The sequence below is a fragment of the Manacus candei genome, unplaced genomic scaffold, assembly GCF_025592945.1.
Source record: "Manacus candei isolate 608988 ecotype Guabito, Panama unplaced genomic scaffold, ASM2559294v1 h1tg000153l, whole genome shotgun sequence".
Classification (NCBI taxonomy): domain Eukaryota; kingdom Metazoa; phylum Chordata; class Aves; order Passeriformes; family Pipridae; genus Manacus; species Manacus candei.
Window position 1 is genome coordinate 4053423 of NW_026138201.1, and position 23829 is coordinate 4077251.

Genomic DNA, 23829 nt, shown 5'->3' on the forward strand with positions numbered 1-23829 from the left:
GGTGCTGGGTTATACATTTGGGTTTTGTGGGTTAAAACCAGTTGTTTATCTGTATAATTGTACTTATTGTATTATTTTATTAAATTGTTATTCTGACTTATAATCTCTCCTTTGAGTTGAGTTCATTTCCCTGCTGGTTTACCTTTAAACCAGCGCAGACCCCATTGTCGGTGCTTACCCCATTGTCCCCCCAGTGCAAATGGTTGGCTCTTAGGTGCCAGGACCTTCATGACAACAATTCGAAGGTCATACAAATACTAAATGTTATTTTTCTTCCTGTCTGACTAACATAATAACAAACACCAGCGTATCAAGTGCTTGACTAAATCCCTTTATTGATTTCACTATAGAGATGGGGTACATTAACAACAGCAACAACACATGTTAAGTACAGATAAGCTTAGATGCAAGGAACAATTATAGAAATATTTGCTATGCAGCCTCCTCCTGCTCAGGGTCTGCAAATCATTGATATCAGCCTGCCCCAAAGAAGTTATAATGGATAAGAACTGAAAATAACATAAAACCAGACAATATAATAATAATTACCAACAAATACATCTGAACCTGGGGTGCATCCAGAGGAGGACTCTGTTTTAACTGAAGCTACAGCATTTGGGGAAAAAAAACCCCAAATGAATACAAAATTAATTATTGCCCCAAGACAGAATGAATATATTGTGAGACACTCTTCTGGACAAATAGAACAGAATAATTTTATTCAAGCCAATGAAGGGATGAGACTGAGACCTCTCTACTAAATGAATATAGTTTCTTGCATCTTCAATAGCCCTCTCATACAAATATCACTGAAGGCTGTCAAGGGAAGAAAAATCAAGTCTAAACCTGGGCTTTATAAAAAAGATCAGTGCAACCTTTGACATTCCCTGTTTTGTCCATGAATTTTTGCACTTGCACATAATGCAATCTAAAAGCTTATCTGTATTGCAAAGTATTGCAGAATCAAATCAGATGTAAATTAAATGTAGGTCTCCAAGCAGTCCATCGGGTCATTTTTGTAGTCTAAACAAGACCCAAATCCAACTTTTGATGCAGCAGCTTGAACCCAGGCCTTGCTACACACATTGATATAATTGGATGGTTGCTGGTATTACAGGTTTAAGAAAACTCCAAATAAAGTTAATATATGTCTTGCCCAGATATGGAGAGGTTAGAGGTTTAACAGAGATCTGGGATGACATAACTGAAGAGTGATTGGACTGATGGCACGTCTTCTTTCATACAAGTCTCTTCAGAGAAAATCATGTAAAAGAAAACAAGCATTATGTCCTGTTCTGTTGAACAAGCAGAACCCTCCTGGGCTGAGTTATCTGGAAATAAAAGAGACAAAAGTTACTAGAATTAGAGAATCTCACTGAAGATTAACCTGCTGTGAGGGTCCTATGAGTAAAGAGAGGGTACCTCTGTGCCATGAGAACCATAGAAAGACTTGGGATGCTTTGGGATGGAGGTCTGGTCATGTAGCTATCACAAGGGAGCCACTCAGTGACAACTTCCAGGGAGAGCGACCTGGAAGAGCGATTAAACATGTTTTGTGGCTCTATGTAAGGGCTACATGTGGATGGGAAGGATTTCTCTGAGGATTTCTCTGTCCACTGCCATTCCTAGTCTGAATTGAACAACTGTTATCCTGATTGCCTTCAAATCCCAGACTGAACTTCCTTGTGAGGGGAAGAGGAGGGGCAGGCACTGATCTCTTCTCTGTGAGGATCAGTGACAGGACCTGAGGGAATGGCCTGAAGTTGTATCAGGGGAGGTTTAGGTTGGATATCAGAAAGAGACTCTTTCACCAGAGGGTGGCTGGCCACTGAACAGGCTCCCCAGGGCAGTGGTCACAGCACTAAGGCTGACAGAGCTCAAGGAGTGTTTGGATGATACTCTTGGGCCCATGGTGTGACTCTTGGGGATGGGCCAGGAGGGCCAGGACTTGGACTTGTGGGTCCCTTCCAACTCAGCATCCTCTGTGATTCTCTGAACAACCCAGCATTTGGTTTGGGAGCTTCCTTGCACCTCATCTGATAAATGCAAATGTGTTGTATGAAAATAGGACACGGTTAAAAATGGCTTACCCTGTGTGTCAACAAGACGTCAGCGTCCACCTGAGAGGCTGGGACATTTCACTGCCAAGAGGATGACAGTGATGAACAGAATCACTGCAGTGAAGACCAGAGCGAAAACAACATAACACCAGTGTGAGTTCTCCAAGCAGGTCACTGCCAAAGGGACAAGGGACATGAGTCTCACCACAGGCAGAAAGCAAGTCAACTTTTGTTCTGAGTTATGGGAGGATGCAAAATCACTGTACCAGGCCTTCAGCAGGAGTGTGTTACACTGGGTGCTGTAGATCTAACACCTGTATATGTATGTAGGTTTATATGTATACAAACCTGTGTGCATACATAAAATCATGTTTTCAGGGGCAGAAGAGCCCTTTTCCTGGCCATTCCTAATTTTTATCATCATAGCTGTTGAGAAAACACCTAAAAATGTGACCTCTTACCTTCTGTGGCAGAGCACAGATTTGCCAACCCTGTCATGTCAACATTTTGCCATGTGCACACAGCACAGCCAGTGCTTCCCACTCTGAAATATACCCTGCCTTTTCCTTGGAAAATGCCTTGCAATGGTTGTGTTATTTTCCTGAGGTTACAAAACTGAAGACCCACAGGGAAATCTTGTAGTTCACATTCAGGCTTTAAAAAGGTGTTATAAGTAATTTGAAATTCTAGAGACTCTTTCCAGATTATCATAATTTTTAAGCACAACAAAGAAACACTTGTTTCTATGGTCTTTAAATCCCTGTCTCCATCATTTTCTGCTCCAACTGTAATCCTGACTAGGATCTTTGTGTTCATTAGATCCCCATTCCTTCATACTTTCCATGTAAACCACCCCCTAATCTAATGGAGAATTAGAACATACATCTGACTTCAGTGGTTTTAAAGAGGTTGTAGTGAAGAATGTGAAGGGACAGAGCTTTTCTATAAAAATTTTCCATATTTATAGCATATATTGATATTCCTTGAACAAAATTCTGAAAACCTGGACAGTGTAGACAGAATCAGAGGGAGGAAGTGAGGACTGAGGGCTATAAAAAGGCAGCTAAAAACCAGATGGGTCGATGGCCATATATCAAAACTGTATTAGTGACCACACTTTTCATGCTGCAGTCCCATCCTGCATTCACTGGGATAAAATCATTATTAATGAAATGCATTTCAATGAAAGCAGTGAATTGGTTTTGCCTTTGTAACAGCCAGATTGAGATCTCCACTTGTCCTACTCTCTCATCTGCCCAACCACCACTTTTAATCAGAAAAACCATCTGAAGCTTTCAGTTTCTTTTCCTTGTTGTAAGGCCAAATTAAAACCCCAGTGGAAATACCTGTTCCCACTAGCATTTGCCGCAGCTACCGCTTTTCTCTATAAATATCTTAAATGCTCTTATTACCTTGCATGAATGGAATATTTTCTTTCATTCTCTACTTCATTTTCACCTCACACACAAGAGCTAAAACTCATATCCAAGACATGATTTCACTTTGCAGAACAAAATTTACTTACACAGTTTGAGAAAATTTAATATATCTTAAAATTTTAACTTAAGAAGTGATAGACACATTTTTTCTGACACTTGTCAAAACACTGTCCAGAATTTTTGCTTCCTGGCTATCACTTTGAAAAGTAGCTCAGTTTTGTTTTAAATACAGAACGGTTTGGGTTGGAAGGGACCATAAAGATCATCTCATTTCAACTCCCTGCCATGGGCAGGGACACCTTCCACTAGCCCAGGTTGCTCCAAGCCCCATCCAACCTGGACTGGAACACTTCCAGGGATGGGGCAGCCACAGTTTCTCTGGGCAACCTGTGCTAGGGTGTCACCACCCTCACAGAGAAGAATTTCTTCCTAATATCAACATCTCTTTGGGCACTTAGCCCTAAGCAACTCCTCCACTGTGTGTAATACAAAGAGATATACAAAGAGGATAAAATGCAATGAGAAAAGGTGAAGTGTCCTGCGGTGTTGCAGTACCTGAATGTGTAATTTTGGATGTGCTGTCAGGTCTGTCAGATCTCCATTCCACCTTCACCTCAGCATATGTGATTGGATCACCTGCAGGAACAAAAAGTGTTGCAATTAGAACCTGCCCAAGGCCAGCCCTTGCCATGCTCATTGCACTCAATCCCCTGCAGCATCAGACCCTCTCTGGGAAAGTGAGAAGAGCAACAACATGCAAGAGACGTTGCTTTATTACTTTTTTTTTCTGTCACTGAGTAAATGTGCTAAAAAGAAATTACTAGGAGACTTCATGCATATAATTGCCTTACTGTGCAGTTTTTCAAAATAAATTAAAATAAGGCAATATTATTCAGTCATTAAATCTATGAAAATTTTAAAAAACCCTTCTAGGTGACCATAGGTTGTCACACAGTGATCTACTCTAATAATAATTCTATTTTTTCTTCTTTTACACACATATATACATTCTGTCAACCTCTAAGCAGAAGTTAATCAATGACAACTTCTTTTCAGTGAATTAATTTTTTCTCCTGTTTATTTCTCAATAAACTTTTTCCTACTGAATTCAGATCTTGTACATGGTTACAAAATATGCCTTTTGTCTTGTTTCCTCTTTCACAAAGAAGAGCACAAATCCTGTTGGAACAAAGCATGTGCATAGAGCAAAGACAGGCTATTTTCCCATCCCTAATGAATGAAACATAATTTTAAAATGTATGTAAAATATAAACATACTGTTTTCATTTCATCCACGGATTTTTCTTCCTCAATTTTATCCTTCCATGTGTTTAAATGAGATTTTTATTAATGGCTGGTCATCACATGATCTTCCTCCAGTCACTGCTTTCCATGCATGGAGCCTGAGGCAGGCACTTCAGAACTTTCTACAGTCTTACATCAGGCTTTCAAATGTGACAGGACAGAGATCTTCCCATTCCCTTTCTGGTGGTCAATGAGTAGAAAACCCTCCTATGCCCCAGTAACCACTGGAATGGTTGTGACACTCCTGGTTGCACCCAGTAAAAAAAGTGCTTCACTGTGTATTACAAGATTTTTACAACCAACAGCACAAAAAATCTTGTCAGGGTGGGTTTCCTCAAAAGTCTGAAAATGCCTGGCAAATTACTTTCTCTGCCTTCCTCGCCTCAGTAGTGGAGAATTCTCGTCTGCTGGACTATCAAAAGAGCTCAATCACCAGATTAGCTAACAATAAGGTGCAAGGTGGGCTGGAAGAGGAATTGGCAGCAGGGTTTTCAGCAGCAAGCCATTCATTTTCCCAAGAAGGCATGTAGCTTGCTAAAACTGCTTTGCTTTAACCATAAGAACTAAGATTTCCTGTCTCATAGGAGCTTTCCCTATCTTTGGAGGCCTTGCCCACACTTGTCTGTTCTTACGTGTGGATGCTTACACTGCAGAACAGCGGAGATCTCTCTCACTATCCCTGCAAAAACAACCCATTCTTTGGCTTTCAGTGGCCAGTGCTGCATGGAAAGCCCAAGGAAGGCAAAGATGATGTTTAGGTACCTGACTTCTATTATTTAGTTGAGTTGCATCACCTAGATAGTGTTTTCAAACTCACATAGTTAAAGGTGTGTCCAGAAGGTATCTCACTGCCCAGGGGATGTCTACAGGACCATTGGCCCAATTCAGCAATTTTGTGCAGTCAGGAAAGCTTGTGGGAAGAGGTAACACTAGAAAGATAACTGCAGGTGTAATGAGATGAGGAACTGCCCTGTGACACAGTTTATCCTCCATTGGGTGATATTAAATTCAAGGATGAACTATCAGAGTAGGTGAGCGACAGGACATGTTTCACAGCAGTTTTCGGTAGGTGTGGCAGCAGAAGGAAGGAAGAAGCTATATTTTTACATCAACTGCAACACAACACCTTGGAGGTTGCCTGCTTTGCATGTTTTGCCTCATTTCCCAGGAGCTTCTTCTATCAAATTTGCTTGCTGAAAGTGTATGAAATAAGTTGTTGTTTTTTTTTTTTTTCAATCTTAAGAGAGAAACCAAACAGATTTTTCTCTGAAGTGCCATGGGGAAGACGAGCAAATGCAAATTTCAGCAGTGCAAAATGTAGGACATGTCCAGGCCTGCAGGTTAAAAGCTCTGTCCTCCTCTTGTAAAAAGTCAAGGAAGCAGAAGTTGAAGGCAGAGGAAAAGCAGGTTGCAAGCTAACTAGTGGACAAGTGTAGTGGCTGTGGGGAAGCAAAGCAAACTTAGAGCAACAAAATCAGGTAAGGCAGCACAAACATTGAAGTGTGTAACAAGAAAATGCTCACAGGTAGGGCAGTATGAACACCCCTTTTTTTATGGCCTACGTTATAATTTTTGTCTCAAAGGAGCAAATTTAGCCTTGCTGTATCAATGACTTAATGTCAAATATGTATGGATTAAGACCGCAAGGTCTCTTGAGTGTTTTCAGGCAGGTGGGTGATAGGTAACATCCCTGCTCTGAACTCTCTGTAATGGCAAACACCAAGCTTTGGCCCGAAGAAAAGCAACGTCCTAAGGGTGCCAGGGCTGCTGAGATCTACCTCAGACTTACAAAAAATGTGGAATCTAACCCATTCTTTTAGAACTTTCTAAAAAAATCTTTCTCGTGCAGCTGCCAAGGAGTCAGAACAGTTTAACAGAGTTTGGCAGAAGATGAGAGTTTAGTTTCCTGCACTCGGGCTCTCAAGTATGAAAGCAATGGAACACACAGAAATCGAAGAGAGAGGTTGTAAGAATGGAAATTTTTATAAACATAAGAATGTGAAAAAATATTAATTATAAAGATAGGTGAGGTTTTTTCACTATATCTCAGTAGCACACACCGATGCTGTTAATAGATGTCATATTCCAGATCAATTTAGAGTATTTCTTCATGCAAGATACTACAAACAGCCTGTGGAAGTCAGTGTTTTAGGATAATATTAAAATAAAGCATTTATTAGGACACCAAAAGGGATGCAAGATTAGGAGAAGTGACAAGAATTGGTGATATTTTACTATTGCAATTGAAAAGATTTTTTTCAAAATACCATGCTGTCCTACTCTAAAGCATAAGAAAAATATTTTGCATGAAATTTGGTTACTTATTCAGCCTTATAATTGTCCACAAAAAATTTTTAGATACTGAATTTCCAAGCATCTCATACTGGTAAAATATATGTCTTAAAAACATGAATTATTTCCTGCTTTTATCCATGAGTGGCTATATTTTGCACTTTATTACTTGAAAATAAAATTTTTGAGTAATCAGTTTTACAGTTCAAGGTATCAGTAGGTCATACACAAATTGGAGGGCTAACAGTTTTCAAAATTACAGAGACTTCTATTAAAATTTGACTTGCATTTTTCTCGCCATAGAACTTTTAGAAATGAAAAAGGGGGACAGAGACAGATAAAGAAAGAAAAAGAGAGAGAGAGAGAGAAAGAAGAAAGAAAGAGAAGAAAAACTAGAAACAGAACTATCATTTTAGAATTTAAAAATATTTCTGGTGTCAAAGAAAGAAATCAAATTAAGACATAAAATAGAAGTGTACTGCAGGAGGAAGAAGTCCATTCAGCTGTCAATGAGTTTCCAATAATCCGTGTAAATATCTTCCATGTCTGAACATTAACTTTTTTCAGAAACAGAACATTTCAGCCATACTACTGAAATCCAGAATGAGATTTTAAAGGTCAGTCTTCACTTTTGCTAGAATTCAGTATTTATTCTATTAATAAACATGAATTTGCCAAGCAAAGAGATATATAATAAACAGGGGAGGTTATTAACAGTTATCAAAATGCTTTCAACATGACTTCTGAATGATCTAAGAAAGAATGAAACGTGGCATCGAGCAGAGGGAAATGAAGCAACATTAAATTATGAATGGTATTAATATTATTAACATTATTGCATTTTTTTACCTGTATCTGAAGTTTCTGAAGTGAAATGTACTCTTTCCTTGGGTGGTACCTCAGCATAAACCACCTCACCTGCCATTTTGAAAAGCTGCTTTCAGACCTGCAATCAAAATGGACTCACTGAAAAAGTACCATCCCCTATTTTTGGCTGCTCTCCATGAGGTCAAAACAACTGTTTAGATGTCTGTAAAACGGAAGGAAACCAAACCCCTTTTTTTTCAAATGTAAATTCTCACCTTGTAGCTTTTGGTAAGCAGTTCTTCATTCTTACTCCCTTCTGATGGTGTATGTTCTATTAAAGCTGTGATTTTGATCAACTTTCTCATAAAATGGGACCTTCAGCCCACATCTAATTTTTGTTTGGAACTCAAGCTGGCAACATGCTGAGTGTGTTCATATCCTCCTCAAACCAACTGGACACTAAAATGTGTTTCAACTCAGATCGTGATGATTAGATTGTTCAGTTTGTGATTAGATTGTTCAGTTTGTGATTATCAGATCACTTCCTCCTAAACTTCAGTAGTTCAGGAAACAATGATGTAGGGAGGTTTTTATTGCTGAAAAAACGAATTGCAAGAGTTTGGAAAAAAATTTTTTTCTGCATTTAAATTTTCTTTAAATTTATTTCATGAAGAATAAAATTAATTTTAAAAATCAGGTTTGAAAATGTTGCTATAAGGCCAACTTTCTTTTTTTTTCCTTTGGATTTTCATCCTCATAGAAATTTCTATTTTTTTTTGAGTTTATGGTAACTTAAAATTATAGCAAAACTTTGAATTCTTCTCCCAGGGGAATTTCTGCTCTTCAATCAGCTCTACACCACATGCTAGTCCTCATATCCCAGTGGCATTATTAAACTCAGAATTAAACCAGGGCTGAGTCTGATCTATTATTCCTCTTCATGTTGGTCATCAAATTTTCTCATTAAAGACAGACAACACAGTTCTTTGGAATTATCATGATGGTAAGTCAAGAAATGCAATATTTTGACCTCTTGGGACCAGCCATAGAAGAAGTATGAATGAAAGAAAGAAGAATGACTTCAGCATTTTCAGCTTAAATGACTGAACTGTGTTGAGAATGGGCTTTCACAACACTGGTAACTGAAAAGTTCTGTATTAATCATAGAGTAATAGAATCATTTGGGTTGGAAGGGACCTTAAAGATCATCTCATTCCAACCCGCTACCATGGGCAGGGACACCTTCCACTAGCCCAGGTCGCTCTAAGCCCCATCCAACCTGGCCTTCAACACTTCCAGGGATGGGGTGCCACAGCTTCTCTGGGCAACCTGTGCCAGGGCCTCACTACCCTCACAGGGAAGAATTTCTTCCCTACATCTAACCTGAATTTCCCCTCTTTCAGTCTGAAGCCAAACAGGTTTTTTGATTATTACATGTACATTTATTATTCTTTACATTTACTTTTTTAGTAGCTCTGGCCCATCATGAATGACCTAGTTCATGTTCATTGATTCAGGAGTCTTCCTCTTGAGCGAGGAGGTTTCTGGCAAGACAGACAAGCACCATCAGGTTGATCTTCATTATTTCATGCACTTGACAGAACTGATGGAGCGGTCACATACAAAGCTCTTTCCTTGGAGCCAGGTCCTGTCCTTCAGCAGCAGCCTGGGACACTGCAGGAACGGAGGACACATCTTGCTCCTGCTGCCTCCTTCAGCTGGTCCCTCAGGAGACATTCAGGGACCATTCCTCTGACCTTTCAGGAGAACGTGCTAGGATCATGGAGGTAGCTATTTCTCTTTACTAATTGGAAAGTAGATGTTGATGGACAGCTTAGATTTCGGCACCTAAAGGGCAGAATATCTCAGGGTTGAAGAATTTCTGTTCAAAGGAACATGGAATTATAGAGCGGTTTGGGTTGGAAGAGACCTTAAAGATCACCTAATTCCAACCCCCTTCCAGCTGCAAAATCCATCCCCTTCTAATTCCAACATCCCACCCTTCCCTTAGCAGGTAAGTGGTAATTCAGTTGAAAAAGACATTTGTTGCTTGGCTTTGCAGCCAAGATGTTCTGAGGAAGATTCTTTAGCAAAATAATATGAGGAAGGGATTTGTATTGGTACTTAAACACTAAACGGTGTCCTCGGTGCCAGCAATGCAAAGCTAGGCTAAATTTATTTATTGTAGCATCCAAGGTTTTTGAAGACACCTGGGTAAAGGAGGAAAGAGGCTCTGGAGACACAGAAGCCAGTGATGTTTGATCATTTTTTCCATCCTGTGTATTAATTAGCCCAGAACTGGCAAATTATTTTGTTAGTGGATTTGAGGAGAGCATGTAAAGATGGGTATTTTAAGGGTTTGGAAGAAGTTTATTTTTCCCTCCTACAGCAATCCTTTGCGTTTTAATTACATGAAATAGTCACTAGATGTCTCTACTGCACCATACTGTACATTGTTTATAAAGAGTATGAGCGGCGTAAAGTAACTTGTTAGAGACAAGTGGAGTGTGAAGGAGAAAGAAGCCTGGAAGACAAAGGTAGATAAAGGAAGATACCAGGTTTTGATGGCGGGGAGGCTTCTGGGGTGGTTTCTGTGAGAAGCTGCTGGAGGTTTCCTCCGAGTCCAAGACAGCCAATTCCATACAGCTCCAGGACGGATCTGCCGTTGGCCAAGGCTGAGCCCATCAGGAGTGACCCTGTGCAAGGGATGGACTCACGCTGCAAAAGTTCATGGAGAACTTTCTCCCGTGGGAGTAGCCCCACAGGGAGCAGGGGAAGGACTTTTTCCCTAAGCAGCGGCAGGAACAACCTGTGATGAACTGACCGAGGGATCTCTTCCTGCCCTTGTTTCAACCCATGAACCTTTTGTTATATTTTTCTCTCCTCTGCCCAGTGGCAGAGGGGAGTGATGGAGCAGCTTTGGTTGGTGCCTGGCATCCAGCCATGGTCACCCCACTACAAATTTCTAGTTAAAGGAAATCCCTTGGCTTAGGCTAAAAAATCCAGCATTTCCCTTCCCTGAAATAGAAAATAGCATGCTGTTATTCCTGCACTGGGGCAGAGTAGAAAGGGGACAATCTATGGAAAACCTTTTGGTTTTTTCATGGTTTTGAACTCTTCCCTGTGGAGAATAGATTCATATCATTTATGTCCAAAAGAAGCACATAACTTGTGCTTGTATTTATGTATATAAATCTCCATGGATATAGGTCACACTATCACTTTGAGTTTCAACTGCTGAGCATGAACTGATGAGCTGACTAGAGCTGAACAAGCAGAACAGCAGCCACTGAGAATGGCATTAAAATAGTATTTTCCTTTTTCTCTTTTCCTTTTAAGGAATCTCTATAAGGTGGCAAGTGGAAACTTAGTATTCCTGAGCAATAAGTCCTGTATTTTCAGGAGGGTGGAGGCGCTGCCATCTGATAATTCACCACCATTTCCTTATATTTTTTCATAGAAGGGGAATAGGAAACTACTTTTATTATTGCTTCTGACCAATACATCTCTTAGGAATGCATTCAAAAGTACTGAATGCTGTACATCCAGGTAATTCTTTTGATAGCAATCAGAGGCAAGAGAAGTGTTGACGCCTATACTTCCCTCTAGTGTCTTACCAGCTCCTGTTCACTCTTTGTAAGGGCAGCGACAGCCCAGGTGTGGAAAGTATGTTTTGAGGGGATTCACAGTCGGCTTGGGAGATCAGAGACACAATACTGCAGCGGGGGGCTTCTCGGCACGGCATGGCTGTTCCTCGGTGCTGCGGTGGCGGGAAGCGGCGGGAGGTTCTTTCGGGGTCTGCGTTGCTCCTGGTGGGTTTCTCCTTGGCGTGGAGGCTTCACACAGTGGCTATCGGCATGCGTGGGTCGGCAGGAGGTGGCTGCGGGGCTCCCACGGTCCGCTGGGCGGTATGGGGGTTCCGGCGCTGCGGCGGGGGTCGCGGTGTGGCGGCGCGGTGTTAAGGCGGCGCTGGTCTCTGTTCGGCGGTCCCGGCGGCACGCAGCATGAGCCCCCGGCGGCTTGAGGGCGCAGGGAAGCGGCCGGCGGCACACGCGTGGCTCAGCCGTTTCACCCGCCTTTGTAAACCGCGGCTTTTGCCGGGTTGCTAGGCAACGGGCGCTAGGTGCCGGTCCCGCAGCCGGCGGCAGCCGCCAGTGGCGTGCGCGGGGGGGGTGCAGCGCTTTCTGCTGGCTGGAAAGGTGCGCCGATGCGGGCTTCCCGGGGTCTGGCAGTGGGGCCGGGGATGTTAGAGGGCGGCAGCGGAGCTGATTTCACGCAGCTGGTGGCCGCGGCGGGCGGCACGGGTTTTCCCGGCGGCTTTAGTGTGCTCCACCGCCCGGGTTTCTGAGCTGCGGACACGGTGCCGCTCAGGGATTAGCCCTGGCTGGGTGCTGGATGTTGGCGCTGCCTCTCAGCCTGACTCGGTGGATGCTAGACCCTGCTCCGCTCTCTCTGGCTGTCCGCTGTTCCAATCTCTCGGCTTCTTTTCTTCTTTCTTCTTGTTCCTGTGCACTATCCCTAATATTTTTTGAGCTCAGTATTTTAATTCCCGTTTCTCATGCGCTACTGAGACAACGGATTTACAGGTGTCTCGGTTTTTTTCAGTGAAAAGCCCCCGCCTTCAGATAATTAAGACGATACTCGGGGCTTACCGATCTTTTGCCTGATCCAGGATATTTTAATCTATCCTAATATAGGTTTCATGTCCCCGTCCGATGCGCCACGTGTAGGAACCACGTGTCGTTATACCTTTATATAATAAAGAAGGATGCACGCTCTTTGTGAGGTGGATAACAAAGAGATTTATTTCAAATTCGGCGCTTGCTTTTTATCCCCTAAAACCACGTGACCTTCTAACCAATAGGGTTATCCATTTAGACGCATACTCCTTTGGGCTTCTCTGCCCCTGCACGTCCCCCGTGCCTTGGACACGCCTCCTACACAATACTATTTTTTTCTGTAGTTACCAGGAGAAAACTTTAGGCAAGATTTCCTGTGACAACCTTATTTCAAATATTTGAAGGTCTTCCTAAGTCTGAGCAAATCCATCTACAATGTATGTCATAAATGGTGCTAATAACAACCATGTGGTGCTGGGTTGAAATTAATAATTGTCTGCCTTTTACTAAAAAGTAATGCAGTATTTTATGCACAATGTTAAAGAAGCCTTCATTTTACAGATTTTATGATGCATTAAAAAAACTAAGAGTCGACGTGAAATCCCACAAGAAACCGTGGTACTTCAGACCTATTTCCTAAGAATATATGTTAATGAAATTTTGGATAGATAAACTGAAAGCTGTGTATTCTTGCAGAAAACATCATAACAGTTTGTTCTTATTCTTTTTCTTACATTTATTCCATGATACCTTCATTTGGATAAAGGCAAACTATGGAATTATGATCTGCCCCTTGCTCAGCTCACCTGAACTATCATGTGCGAGCTTGGATAACTTATTTTTTTTTGTGTAATTTTGAACAGTGGTATTTGGATATTAAGGAATGAAAAGATATAAAAATTGTAATTCTACAGTGAATAAAGTCCTCTATTTTTTCCAGGGATTGTCTTTCTGTTGCAATCAATTAAAGCCTGGCTGGCTCCATTAGCTTAGAAGAAAGCACTCATATAAGGATGGTATTCCATTAATGACGGAAAACACCAGAAGTGAATCTTCTGGGAAAGAATGCTCTGTAGGGACACTAGTCCTGGATCAGGTCCCAGCTTCACACCCAAGAGCTCCCATAGACAACTGTACTAAGTTGTCTCTGCTTTCCACTGGTGCAAATGAAATCAGGACTCTGCATTTCAAAAGCTGTGCAGGTCGTTTATGACTCATGTAAATAATTTATTTTGATACAAACAGAATACTAAGAGGAATGCAATGAGTCTCAAAAACTTACAGTGTGGAAAGCTCCCTTAGTGAGTTCCTGGGGAGAGGCAATTTGAGAGGGAGGAGGTATAAGGCAGTTTGGGGCTCTTGGCTGTTTTACCTTGGATGTTTCCTCTGAGATTCTGAGACAAAAAGATGACCAAGAACTGTCTTGAATAAACTGCACTTAAATACAACTACAGATTTTGGATTGTGTTTTTCTAGGCTGAACTAAGCTATTTTCTGTTGCCAAAGTCCTTCCCCATGTTGGCAGTTTTCAGGGATCACTTTCATTGTTATGAGGAAGGTTTCCCTTGAGATCAGCAGTTTTCAGGCAGCACAAGCAGCTGTTTTGCCAGTCAGTGATATTTGCACAGTTACCCTCCTTCAGCTTGTTCTGAAATTGCTGTTCAGGATCAGGTGTTACTGGAGGACATGTAACACTTGTCCACAGAAAGCTACAAAGGGGGGGGATTATCCATGAGTCACTGATACAGCAACAGTGACACACTCACACAGGCCTGTGTTAAATAAACAAGCATTGTAATCACTGATTCAGACATTTCTGAACAGAGATGGGACGGTCTAAGTGTTTAGTCGTGAGTGATACCTTGAAGTTCATCAGAATTGTCATTTTTCTCAGGTTCGTTTGTTAATTGCATAAAAACTCTTTAAACAGGTCCCTTCCTTCTTGCAGATATCCCATTTCAGCTATTTTCCAGCCATGCATGGTAAACCTAAAAAATAGAGGACACTTCTGAGAGTTATCAATCTCAAAGCCCACAATCATTCAAATTAAGCCTTCCCATCCCATTTGTAGGGATTCCTCCTGTAACAAAGAGAGCACCAACTGCAAATAAATTGCATGTTAAAGAACTTGCACGGACTGTGACATGATAAGGGCTGCAAATGGGAAGTCTGAGAAAGGAGAAGAGGGGGGTGATTTATCAGCACCGTAGACATTGTTAATCCCATTTCTCGAGGCTTCACCTCTGTCCCAATGAATCTACCAGCCAGCCCTGGTACAGCTGGAAGGCCATGGAGGTGATGAGCAGAGCTCCTCTCAGGTCTGGCAAGGAGAGAACAGAAGGTGCCCATCTGTAGACTTTACCTCCACTTCCTGCAGCAACCATATTCATATTACTCAGAGGCTTAAAGGTTGCTGAAACCACAGTGGCATTTGCTGGTGGCTCAAATCAGGTCATCTAAAAGCTTCCCTGGGCATGATTTGCATTCTTTTTCTTAAAATTGTACACAGATAGGAGATGGCTACTAAATGTGGACCTATTTCCCAGGAAGAAAGCTTTACAAGGAGATGCTTAGGAAATGAGCCGGTGTGCACCTCCACAGGCCATGGAGCTATTGGAGTGGGTCCAGAGGAGGTCATAAAGATGCTTCAAGGAGTGGAGCACCTCTCCTACAAAGACAGGCTGAGATAATTGGGGCTGTTCAGTCTGGAGAAGAGAATGTTGTGTGGAGACCTCATAGCAGCCTTCCAAGTACCTGATGGGAGCCCACAAGAAAGATGGACTTTTCACAAGGGCATGTGGTGACAGGACAAGGGGGAATGGCTTCAAACCGATAGAGAATAGATTTATGATACTAGGGAGAAATTCTTCCCTGTGAGGCTGGTGAGGCCCTGGTACAGGTTGCCCCATCCCTGCAAGTGTTGAAGGCCAGGTTGGATGGGGCTTAGAGCAACCTGGTCTAGTGGAAGGTGTCCCTGGCAGGGGCTTGGAATGCTGTAATCTTTTAGGTCCTTTCCAACCCAAATCATTCTATGATTCTGTAACATAACACTTTATTCCAGGCTGCTTTGAACAAGGTAAAATTAAGATGAAAGTTGCAGAAGAAATCCAAAGTGGAAAAAGTGCCTTGTGACCATAGTGCTGCAGACAAGGATGGTTTTGAGCTTGTGAATATCTGCTACCTGATAAGAGCTGCCATGGGAACTGGTAATTTTAAAGATTTGCAGAATTTGTTCCCTCTTATTTTTGTTCTGACTATATGAGAGCATCTACATTCTATTAAAGCACCTTTAGTATCCTTTGATCTGTATCATAAAATCTCTAGGTAGCTTCCTGCTTCTTTGCATGGTGTCAATGCCATTTACAGGAGTTTTGATCTTCATTTACATGAAACATGTTTTGAAGCGGAATTTTGAGAAGTGTGGTTTTATTACATGCTGCGCTGTAAAGATGTTCACAACACCGTTAAAATGTTTACAAAAGTAGATGTTGTTACATTTCAGAGTTAAACAAGTTCATTTTACCAACACATACCTCCGTGATAACAAAGCCCTCAGATCTGCTAAAACCGTAGTTGCTTTTCAGCATGTAAAGAGATTTCTCAGAGATAAAGCCTAAACATTGCAAAAGATCTTCACCAGTTGTCTGACCAAAACTCTGAGTTCTCGTGGTTGAGGATTTTCAAATGACTTTTATAGTTTATGGGAGGCATCAGTGACCTAACAGAATATTACAGCATGTAGAAATTGGAGTCTGGCTGCATAGCTTAATATAATTGCTGAATTTCAAAGAATAGGTGCAAACATTATAAGCCAATGAACAATGAGATTTATAATGGGAAAAGATTGTAGCTCTCAGCAGGGAATTTGGGAATTCCTATGTGAAGCTTTATTCTACATGATAAACCCAGTAACACAAATTCTAGGGAACTCACTTGTGTTTGTGGTAGTGGGGATAAAATGGAAAGACATCACACTTCTTGAGACTTCAGCTAATGGCCAAAGCTAATTGAATTTGAAGGTGAAAAGGGCAATTTTGGAAGTGTCTACAAAATGTTCCCTCTCTAAAAAAAGTAGTTCCCAGCTGGCTTTATTAGCCATATTTCTGATAAACACATGATGTGTTTATCCAGCTGTGGCCTGGACATTTTGCCCAGAAGGATCCTGTGAGAGACAGTATCCAAAGCTTTCCTGAAATCCAAAAAGATCAAATTAAGTGGCTTCCCTTGATCAGCCAGGTGGGTCACCTTGTCCTAAAAGGAAATCAGGTTTGATCAGCAGGACTTTCCCCTCATGAAGCAGTGCTGGCTGTGACCAATGACTTCATTATTTTTCAGGTGTTTTTCAACACTTCCCAGAGTAATCCTCTCCATAACTTTACCAGGCACTGAAGTGAGACTGACAGGCTGTAGTTTCCAGGGTTGACCTTCTTGCCTTCCTTGAAAATTGGGATGTTTGGCAGCTTCCAGTCAGCTGGGACCTCTCCAGACTGCCAAGACCACTCAAAAATCATTGGGAGCCCATCTGACCTTAGCCATTTGGGTCTACTAATTTACATGGATTGTTTCATAACCTCTTTCACTGACATTCATTGAGACACAGACTCTCATATTCCGCCCAGGAAGATTCCAGTATGGGAACCTCCCCAGGTTCCTCCACAGCAAATATTTAAAAAAACCCACTGTTTTCCCCCCCCTACTACCATGTGGCCTTATTCATAAACTGATTATCTATCACCTTACAGACCTTCTGGCAGATTTCCTATTCCTAAAGAAGGGGAGGGGTTTTTTTAAATGTTTCTTGCAAGCTGCTACTCAGTCTCTTTTTTTTTATTATTATTATGTTTTCACATTCAATGTAAGAGACATTATAGTCCTCTCCTTTTGCTTAATTTCAACACCTGCCTTTTTGTAGGCTGTCTTCTTGCTGGTCACAGCCTGTTGTGCCTGGTTGTTTAGCTCTGCCATCATCCTCTGGATCTATCATCTCAGTAAAAGGAATATGAATATCCTTCCAAAATAAAGAAAAAAACCCACAGGCTTTTGTCTTGAATTGACAACACCATGTTGCCAAGAAAGGATGCTCGTTTACATTTCCCAGAATGGCCCTTTTTTTTTTTTTCAGTTAAAACATATACTGGCCTTCACAAAAGAAAAGGAAGTGCTATAGCATTTTATATTTGCATGTAAGTGACTTTGAAGTTTTCTTTCTGGTGAAAAAAAATAATCTGAAGCATGAAGTCTGTTTGAGTAACAAGAAGCAGGATGAAAGACAAAGCCAGTTCTCTGAATGTGCAAAAACAAGAGGAACTAGGTTTGTGATCTTTAAAAACACTATGTGCACCAACTGTAGGTACTCAGAAAATACACATGCTCAGAAAATTCCATGGAAACATTATGTTTAAATGTAAGCATGCCTACATTTTCCTGGATTGCTCCACTATGTTGGCCTTTGGGACCAAATTGCTTCATCCTTCTGTTTATGCAGTGATGTACATTTTCAAGGCTCGATTGTCTCTTACCTTCTGCCCTCAATGTTGGTGTCAGTTTCTGCTGCCAACCTGCAAACAGCCTTGAGCTTAACTTAATTTACAAACCTGTGTAATAAACAGCTCTGTGTTCTTTTTTTCCAGTCTCTGCCACAGCTGGAACATGTTGCCTGTAAATAACTTAATCCTTGAATTTCCTCTGGTACTTCTCCAAAGCTACTCTCTGCTTGTACGGCACTAAAACCTCAGCAATAACTCAGGAGGTTTTGATTTAGCCTTCTTATGTGCTCCATGCTCCTCCATTTTCCTTCTGGATCCATCTCTTTGGCATATCTTTTTTGTAGAATGCACTAATAAACTTCAACGTTGTAAAATCACCATCTTGTCATATATTTGTAGGGTACTCACTGTTCCAGGACAGTGTTGCTGCAGGAATAAAAACAATGCAATCCTTGCTATAGAATGATGTCAAAACCCTAGATCCTTGAAAATACTGTAACAAGAAGGACTGCTCAAAGATCAATGTTTCACTGCTGTGTAGGATTTAGTGTGCATGTTAGTTGGCTGTATCATTATTGGGCGTGTGCTACACGTATGCATTGTTTGGTTAATTTGGAGGTGGATGAGAGGTGTGTTACTCTTGTTATCCTAAAAGACTCTTTTTCTTTTCCTTGGGTGGGCTTCCTGCAAACACTTTCACTTCTATTCCAAACTTGCAAAAAAAATTTTGAGAATGTAAAGGGGATTTAGTGCAAGTGAAAGAAAAGACTGTAATACTGAGATGGAGAATGAAGAGGGTTACACAGAACTTAGTTTCTAGGCAAGCAAGAGAAACTCCAGTGCAGGTGAGCACTTAAGCATTTATGGTTTGCTTTAGGGTTTGTTCTGTAATAACAAATCTTATATTTGAATTATCATAGAAAACCACAAATCTGCCAAAATTTTTGTTGGTGCTACTAAAGTTGCCAGTGAGAAATAAGATGGGAATTGGGTAAAATGCACTACTAATAGTAACACCAGGCTTGGAATACTAGTGCTGAGAGTCCCAGTATAAAAAGGAGACTGGGAGACAGAGGCATATAAACGCGAGGCAGTAGCTGACAGCAAGTTTGACAGTGGTCTCAGCTCATTAGCCATCTTAATTTACACAGAGGTTTTTGTTTGGTGTTTGGTTTGGGTTTTTTTCTGTTAGTTTTGTGTGTGTGTGTGAAAATTGAGTATCTGTAGGTTTTTTGTTTGGTTTTGGTATTTATTAGGTTGGTTTGTTTTGCTTTGGTTTGTTTGCAGAAATCACACCTAGGTGACCTACAGCACCTCTGCTGTGTTTCAGCTTGCAGAGACACCCTCTGTTGTCCAAAGCAATAGATGCTGTTGTGTAGATGTATGGAGAAGAGAAACCTTTGGGGAGACCTTATAGCAGCCCTCCAGTACCTAAAGGGGCTACAAGGAAGATGAGGAAAGACTATTAACAAGACTATGTAGTGACAGGACAAGGGGGAATGGCTTCAAACTGACAGAGAGCAGGTTTAGACTGGATATTCGGAAGAAATTCTCCCCTGTGAGGGTGGTGAGGCCCTGGCACAGTTTGCCTAGAGAAGTTGTGAACTCCCTGGAAGTGTTCAAGGCCAGGCTGGATGGGGCTCTGAGCAACCTGGGATAGTGGAAGGTGTCCCTGCCCATGGCAGGGGTTTGGAACTAGGTGACCTTTAAGGTCCCTTCCAACCCAGACCATTCTATTGTCTGCAGAAGGATACACCATTTTTCCCCCGCCATTCTCCAAGTCACAGACACAGGCTTGTAGAAGACCAAAATATAACTTATAATATTGCCAAGAACGTGCTACCTATGGAGTTGGTCCCAGCATTACTTCAATCCTTTGAAGGAAAATTAACTCAGCATGTGAGAGTGCAGGAGAGGAGAGAAGGCAATGCGGCAGTGTGGCACTGGAAGGGGTGTTCACCAGCTCTTTCCTGACACAGCATCACCAAACTGCTGAGGAGACTGCACACATCATCCTGTCCACATATTCACTCCACCACTGGTTAGCAGTGAAAAATGCATCTAGGGGAACACATGGCACTCAGAGTGAATAATTTGCACAGCAGCATCTTTGAGAATCACTCTGAAGTTCCAAAAAGAGTTGACATGCTCAAAAAAAATCCCAAACCCTGCACTGGGAAGAAACCCATCTTCACAGGCTTCCAACCCTGTCTGCTTCCCACCTAATCCATGTCCCACCTAATGAACGTGAAGCTGCAACTGAATAGCTGCTGCTGTTCAGTTTGCACTCTGCAGGCACTGCTGCTTCACTAAACTCTCTCTTTTTTCCTTTATCGTGGTGAATTCGTGGATTTTCTCTATTTAAATGCCTTTTTTATTTTTCTGCGGTGTGGGATAACAATGCACAGACTTTCATTTATGGCAATAGTGTCTATGGTTTCAGCCCTAACTCTGACAATGCCTTCTGGGTGCTGCTCTTGCATCTCACTGTATGTACAGGCTCTGCTGTGACACAGTAGAGGGTTAGAATTGAAACCCAAACTGTAGATTTACTCATGGGACTCACTCAGTTTAGCCTGGAAGTCTCTGTGTTGCAGCTCAGCTTTTGGGAAGTACAAAGGTCCATTTTGTTGTCAGACCAGCAGTTCAGGTTCTTCAGAATGTGCACCACAAGGCAGCTGGAGTCCTGGGCTGAGCTGCCTGTTCTGTGGCAGCAGGTGCTGAATTCTGCTCTGCTGAATTCTGCTCTGCAGCCCACGTTGTTGTTCTCTGTCTGCTTGTGCCTTTGCACGCAGTGAAGGACATGCTGTCACACCCACAGAAGAGGTGTCATCTGCAGCTGTTATCACAGTTACCCTGTGCATAAACTGGAACTGGCACCAGAACACCACCAAGTGACGTTACTCAGGCATGACGGTTACAAGTGGAGAGTCAGTGTTCACGCAGGAGCATGTGTCAAGGTGGAGAATGACATGAGCTGGTACCTCTTTTGCCTCAACAGAGCCCCTGAAGCTCCAGGCTGATGAGCTCTCAGTGACCAGTGGCAGAGGAATCCTACACAATGATCCCACTATTGTTCCTTGCAGATATCTCCGGTCTGAAAACTCAAGGCTAAAAAATCATTCCCTGCTTCCCAGACATGTGGCTGGCTGATACACAGCAAGCCCTGATGTTTTAGAGGCCTCACCAACATTAGTGTGCTATAAGCTCTGCATATACATCAGGTGGTTGGGAGGAGAGAACAGAGTGAAGCGAGACTCTACCTGGAGAACCTAAAAGACACAAGGGTGGATCATGCAATAAATTAAGCTCAACCCAGATTACAGTTTGTGAATAAGTGGCTGAGGGAGCCGGGGGTGTTTACCCTGGAAGAAAAGGAGGCTCAGCAGAGACCACCTCCCTGTCTCCAACTCCCCAGGGAACAAGTGACAGGACAAGAGGAAATGGCCTCAAGGTGCTTCATGGGAGGTTGGAACAGGCTTCCCAGAAAGATAGTGGAGGCACCATCCCTGGAGGTGTTCAAGGAATGACTGGATGTGGCACTCAGTCCTCTGGGTGACAAGGTGGTGATGAGTAAAAGCTGGACTTTATGATCTTGGAGTTCTTTTCCAACCTAAATGACTCCATGATTTTTATATCTGGGCCACTTTTTTCCCCCAGGAGTAACAAACCAAAATGACTATGATACCTGAGTGTGAAAAGATCCCAATGGGGGTATGACTGGGCTGAGCCAATCCCTGCTTCTGAAGCATCTATTCTGCAAAATCTACCAGCAGACAGCAGTGCATGGTCACAGGGGAAAGGTCTGCTCAGGTTCTGGATATATGATACAAGTGCATCTGTGACACTGTCTGAACAAAGCAGAAGAATTCTTCCTTCATGACAATGGTGCAACAGGTGCCCATGGGATCTCTACCCATGGAGATTTCTAAAACCTGCCTGGATAAAGCCCTGAGTGACTGGATTTAACTGTTGAATAATCCTGCTTTGAGCAGGGGTTGGACTAGACATTTCCATCACCTTTATGAGCACTGGGCCATTTTGCTAACAAAGACCTCTTGGATCTAAATGGCCTTTTCCTACAACAGCCTGGGTTTTTTTCTTCTGGAAGTGCTACTGGCTTGGTGACTCACATCTGAGTATTCATAAATAAAGCTAAAATTCAATATTAAAACAATAGAAAAGAATTAAAGTACTAACAGAGCTAAAACTATTAACACTAAAGAAGATAGTTAGCAAATGAAAATACTGTGGCAGTGAGAGAAAAAAAAAAGATAGCTTTCCAATAGGAAAGAGAAAATTTAAGAAAAATGTCTTGCAAAGGCTCATCTATTCCTTCTAAAAATTAAAATTCACCCTCCTTTTCATTATCTGCCCTAGCAGTAAGCACAGCATGTAGACTTCAAATCCCAAATGAGAACTGCTTATGGTTATTTGGAAGTTTGCTCTGGAAACTAACTCTGTGCATTCCTAATTTTCTTCAGGCAAGTGAGAATCTGCTAAGTCAGAGAGGATGCAGCTGCCTGGTCTGCATTGCACGCTTCATGAGTTTGCTCTTCTGTCTGAAAATGTGTTTTTCAGAGGAGACGGGAAGACATGTTCCCTTAAAATAGAAACGCTGTTTTTTTCCACTCATTCATGAAGACCTGTGTGTATCCTGACTATACATTGTTACATCTTAATGGTTTTGACTAATTTAGGAGGGGCTTATGTGAGAAAAGACTGCTTAAGTGTATGTGAAGTGATGGAAAGAGAGCCCAAGTGTTCAAGCAAGCCTTCTAGCTCTCCTTTGTGGACCCAAGTTTAAAAAAGTCCAAATAAGGAAAGTGGGTTTTGGTTCGGGGTTATTTTTTGCTTTGTTTTTTTTTGGGGGGTTTTTTTTGATTTTTTTTTTCCATTTCAGGCCTAAATATCCTGTTGTAAAGGATGATGAGAAGTTCAGGGAAAGCAATGGAAACTGTTTGAATCAGAGGACACGTTTTGTTTCACATTAGGATTAGTGATATGCCTGCTAGGTAGGTGTCCATGAATCAAACCTTGTCGGTATCCAGTTCACAGTATCGGTTTATCAGTGGTGATAAATAATGATTTAGATACCTTGCATATAAACTGTACTTGAGCAGCACTTCTGAGTAATCTGTTCCATGACTATCAAAGGTTCTTTTTTTTTCCTCTTTGTTACTGCACTTAACACTGTAACCAGTTATTTTATTTTGAGTTAATTTTAACACCTCATCAATACCATCTAAATCCAGTCGTTAAACCATTAAAGTGCTCTGTGCGTGGAGCAGGTTAGAATTTGAGTTACATTTTTATAGCTATGTGGTTGCAGTTACATCAACCCAAAAACATCTTATACTGATATATATCTTATTTATCTTTCTTTTAGGTGAATAGGCTGTATAAGATCATGGACATGAGGATAATACAGCACAACATTGATTGTATTGCGTTAGCGCTTCTCATGAGAACCAGCACTTGTGAAAGCCCATTTTTGATTATTCCTTAGAAACTTCACACTGCTTTGACCAACAAGATTTTTTTTTTTTTTAATATATATTATTAGAAAGAATGTTTTTTAGTCTTCATTTTCTCCTGTATTCTGAAGGGCAAGAGATCACACAAGAAGAGACAGAATGTCTGCAAATAGGCTTTGAAGCTGTATTGAAAGGAGTAACTTCCTTCCTTTTTGATGTTTCTCAGCCATTCTCAGAGCCATAGCACGGTGTATGTGACTTCTGGAGGCAGGCAAAGCTGATACAGGATGCAACCCACTGTATTAAACCTGCTCTTTCCATAGCTCAGGGGGACTTGCTCATCA

At 41.7% G+C, this 23829-nt stretch overlaps 1 long non-coding RNA gene across 1 annotated transcript; it reads right to left on the reverse strand.

The window, feature by feature from the left end:
- Positions 1-375: 375 nt before the first annotated feature.
- On the reverse strand, positions 376-11978 carry LOC127463213 (uncharacterized). The gene is made up of 5 exons (XR_007900698.1): positions 11521-11978; positions 7946-8042; positions 4055-4135; positions 2091-2234; positions 376-1331 (listed from the first exon to the last, which is right to left on the reverse strand). It is a non-coding gene; the product is annotated as an uncharacterized LOC127463213 (long non-coding RNA).
- Positions 11979-23829: the final 11851 nt, after the last annotated feature.